Genomic DNA, 4,488 nt, shown 5'->3' with positions numbered 1-4,488 from the left:
TTTCGTATATTCTTGAAACGAGAATTTTCTTTATCCTAAAATTGTTTTATTTCCCTAAAGAGCGCTGTTTTTTCTTGGAAGTCGAGTTTTTTCTAAGAGAGTTTGGGTTTAGATGTGAATATTATACAGCAGGTATTTCCATATGCATTATTTTGACTGCAGAAACTGGGATGAACTCTATTGCAAAAATATTACGTATTTTCAGGATCTCTCTCTCTCTCTCTCTCTCTCTCTCTCTCTCTCTCTCTCTCTCTCTCTCTCTCTCTCTCTCTCTATATATATATATATATATATATATATATATATATATATATATATATATATATATACATATATATATATATAATAATTTATCTATATCTATAATATTTATCTATTTAATATCTATAACGAATGAGAGGTTTCTCGAAGAAATGTTAGCAAAAATATATCCGGACTATTTTCATATTACAAAAAAAAAAAAAAAAATAAATAAATAAATAGAGAAAGAAAACGATGATTGATAAGAAGTGTTTTAAGATTCCAGTGTTATTGAAGTCCGTAAATCTTGCGAATATCATAAAGTCTTATCAAATATTTTGCCTGGCCCAGAGATTTATTTCCTTTTTAATGTTTTTTTATTGATCTGAAACTATTAGTTATTTTTCCAACGTCTGTGTATGTGTGTGTATGTTGTCTTTGTATGAAGAAAACTTGATTATGTATATTATATAATTTACTTAAATATTTTTTTCCTATTTTAAAAATAATTGTTTGTCATTCAAAACAGATTTTATTTTAGTTTTTCGGCGAGAAATAGCAACAATGGGAAAGGAGAGAGAGAGAGAGAGAGAGAGAGAGAGAGAGAGAGAGAGAGAGAGAGAGAGAGAGAGATCAAGTTAGAGATAGAAAGAGATAAATAAATAAATAGGCAGTGAGATAGAGAGAGATATATTGTCAAATATTGTATTTATTTTTTTCAAATGATGAGATGACTTTCATTTTATTTCGAATCACCATGGACTTATTTTAATCCAATTGTTTTAATAGCCTCAAATTTCATATATCTTTTAGTAAATTATCAGGATAAACGATTGAACTAAACTTTAGATTAGTAAACGAAGGTTTTTTGATCGATTTTAGACATTTTTTCGTGAATAGTAAAAGTAGGCGCCATCTGTGAAAATCTGTCGAAGTTACCCTTTAATATTATTTCAAGCTTTGTTTTCTATGATGCGATACTTTCGAAATATGGGTTACAAAATGATGGCTAGACTTGAGAAGACTGCAGAGATATATATTTATACATAGAAAGAGGAAACACCATTTAAAAATAAATAAATATGTAAATAAGGACTAATGGATATTGTTTATATGAAGAAATCAAAGCCATTTATTTATCTCGTCAAAGAAAACGAAACAGGTTCAATGCTTTCGTATATAGATTAGGATATTATCGTATAGTATTGAACGTTTTTGTATCAAACCTTTGTAGGATCGAGTTGCTACCCTTTTTTCCCATATGATTTTAAAAGGATAAATATTCTACTTAATACCAGCGTTTAAACATAATTTTTAAAAATCGGTATATTCGAAATCACTTAAAGAAACCGCGACAGTGATTTGATATTGCCATATATAGAAATAATATTAGCTTTCAGCATTTCTAAAAAGAGCTGGCATAACACACCTCGTCTATAAGGTAGTCAGTGTAATTGTGTATGTTTTACCTCAAGATAGTTCACAGAAGGTGCAGTTTATGTTCATAATTATATGATATTTTAATCATCTTGCCTTGAGCATGGCTGGATGACCATAGAAAAACATTAGCTTCCAATATTTCTTCAAGAACTGGTAGCCTAGTACACCTCATCGATAAGATGAATGCAATTGTATGTTTTGCATCGAGATAGTTCACAGACGAAGCACTTTTCGTTCGTAATTACATGAATTTTTTTACCATCACTGCCCTGAACAGCACATGACGAAGTGGGAATGATTTCCTGCTGAGGGTTACCTGCTTTGGTGGTCTACAAAGAGGAGAGAATCACTCCAGTATTGATAAGATGTGCATTTTAGATTATATGAGGCTTTCAGCTCAATCTCAGAGTTCCAAGATGGCCGTGCCATCCTCAGAAATATCCAAGAGTCTGTCAAAATGTCTGTGCCAGCCTCAAAAGTGTCTAAAGTCTGTCAAACTGTCTGTGCCATCCTCAAAAGTGTCTAAGATGAGCCCTGTCTCTCTGGAGACATAGAACAGTTCAAAGACAGTTCTGATCAGCATACGACAGGTTGGTGGAAAGAAACTGCCTGTAAACCACTGTCTTGGATTCAGTTCTAAACACAGTTAATGAGTTCATTAAGCTTCTAATTGTTATGTGGACTTGATTTCAGTACTGACTGGCTAATCTCTCTTCCTATTTACTCTGTGTGTCCAAGTTGTTCGGTGATAATTTTCTTGATCCTTTCATGCATCTCATACTGCAGTCGATATTTGGTTTCTCGTTTCGAATGTAAGGTCTGTGAGGACTACAATATCATCTCAGCTACTTGGCCTGTCCCCCTAGATGTTTTTTGAGACCTAGGCCTATACCCCCTCCCACTTTCTAACTGCATTTCCTCCCTTGCTTTCGTTATTAACAACTGGTTTAGTCTCTTGGCTGTTTTTCCAGGTTCACTGAACCTAACACCTTGATTTGATTTGGCCAAAGCCTCTGGAAGTGTTCAAATGGATGCCCTATCCTGTGGCGAAATTCTTGCTTTTTCTAAACACAGTTTTGACGCTACTCTGTCATAAGAATGAGTTCATTAGTGAACCCAGCCATCCTCAGAGAATTATGTACATTTTCTAATCCTTGAGGAAGTGGTGAATATTGTATCCTCTGTGTTAAAGTTTTTCTCTCAAGGAAATATTTAATATACTTTACTTTTCTTTATCAAAAGTTAATTCTAGTTTTCCCAAGTTTCCATTCTCATGGAAAATTTTATCATCCTGTGTCTGTCGCCTATCGGAAATGAATTTCAAGATTTTATCAATGAATATTTGAAACACTTAAAATACACGACTTCCCAGCTTGTCTTTTTTTTTCTCTCTCTCTTTTCTGGCGGGTCTACGGTTTACTCCCCATATAAAAAGGCTACTTTCTCTTTTAGCAGTTTCACTGACCCCAATACTACAATTATTGCCTCTCAGACCCGAAGCCTTTTTTCTTTCCTCTCTTTCTTGTGCAGGATGCCTGCCTTCTTCCAAAAGTGTCAGTATACTAGGTGCCATCATTTCATCATTCCTGAATCACTCTTTTATATCGCATATAGCCATTGGTTTACACCTTCCATGAAGAATTTCTGCTGATGCTTTAGTGTCTGGGAATTTATCCAACACTCAATTTAGGATACTTCAGGAACTTAGTTACTCACTTGGAGGCACCTCAGAGACATCCAGTATTGTACTTTTCAAATATGGTATCTAATCTGATGCTAACACGAAGTTGTCTTAGACAAATTTCCTAAGCATTGCTTTAGTTCTCCGTTTGTAAGCTTCTATAGTAAACTGTTAATTTTAGGCACTCCAGTTTAGGAGGACCCACTATTTAATTAACCATATTTTCAAGTTTTAGTGTGATTTAATGTTATTCAGTTATGATGTTATTCAGTGTTCAAAGCACATTAAATCAACTAAATATGCTTGAATATCATAATGGATAACTCTCTTGTATGGGGGGAAAGTATTTGATAGAGATCCTATTTATAGGAAAAGTCCCTCAAATTGCATCAGATCATTGGAGAAATAAGAAAATTTTTTACATATTTACTAGTTGGCATCATATGCTTAAACCCTAATGACATCACTACCATTGCCAAATCAAGTGGGTGATAGAGAACTTAAATGTTCAGGAACTCATATGCCAAAGGTCTCTACAAGTCCACCAATCAAGTGGTGATTAAACTTGCTACTGCCCTAGATAAGCGTACTAGAGCTTGTTGCCTCTGCCAGAGTAAACATAAGAAGGAAAATCTTCCGAGTTTTGGAGTCACCCTGACTTCAAAGATTTTTATACTGTTAGACTGGGGGTTCATATTCATTTAACAGAAAATGTACCCTACTCTGTAAATCCTCTAATTGACCCAGCTGGGAATGGGAGTAAAAAATATTGACAGAGTGGAACTGGCCTCCAAATGCATTATCATGGGCTCTAGAAGCCTTGTTTTTTCACTAAAAGACAAAGACTCGACGTCAGATGATAATGTGGGACTGACGGCAGGTCATCTTTAGTCGTTGAAATGAATCGCAGTAAGATGTGCAGTATATCTGTTTATTTCCTTAAAACTAGTTACATATACTTTGATTGACACTGTGCAATAAATAACATTTTCAGCAACATTCAGTTAACATCCGTAAATGTGTGAAATCTACCAACGCCAAAGAGAACACGAAAAATATTGAGCAAAACTGTGGAAATTTTTGATCACGTACAAATGACAATAAGAGAGTTTTACAGTGGAGCAAAG

At 34.2% G+C, this 4,488-nt stretch overlaps 1 protein-coding gene across 1 annotated transcript in view; it reads right to left on the bottom strand.

Moving 5' to 3' along the window:
• Positions 1-4,278: 4,278 nt before the first annotated feature.
• LOC136831159 (apolipoprotein D-like) overlaps positions 4,279-4,488 on the bottom strand; it is a 6,528-nt gene continuing 6,318 nt past the window's right edge. The window contains exon 4 of the mRNA XM_067091115.1: positions 4,279-4,488. This exon is cut by the window's right edge and continues 896 nt beyond it. The gene's annotated coding sequence lies outside the window, so the exon portion shown is untranslated.

This window comes from Macrobrachium rosenbergii, chromosome 48, assembly GCF_040412425.1.
Source record: "Macrobrachium rosenbergii isolate ZJJX-2024 chromosome 48, ASM4041242v1, whole genome shotgun sequence".
In the NCBI taxonomy this organism is placed as follows: Eukaryota; Metazoa; Arthropoda; class Malacostraca; order Decapoda; family Palaemonidae; genus Macrobrachium; species Macrobrachium rosenbergii.
The sequence above is the reverse complement of the archived record's forward strand: the minus strand, read 5'-3'. Positions and strand labels throughout refer to the sequence as shown.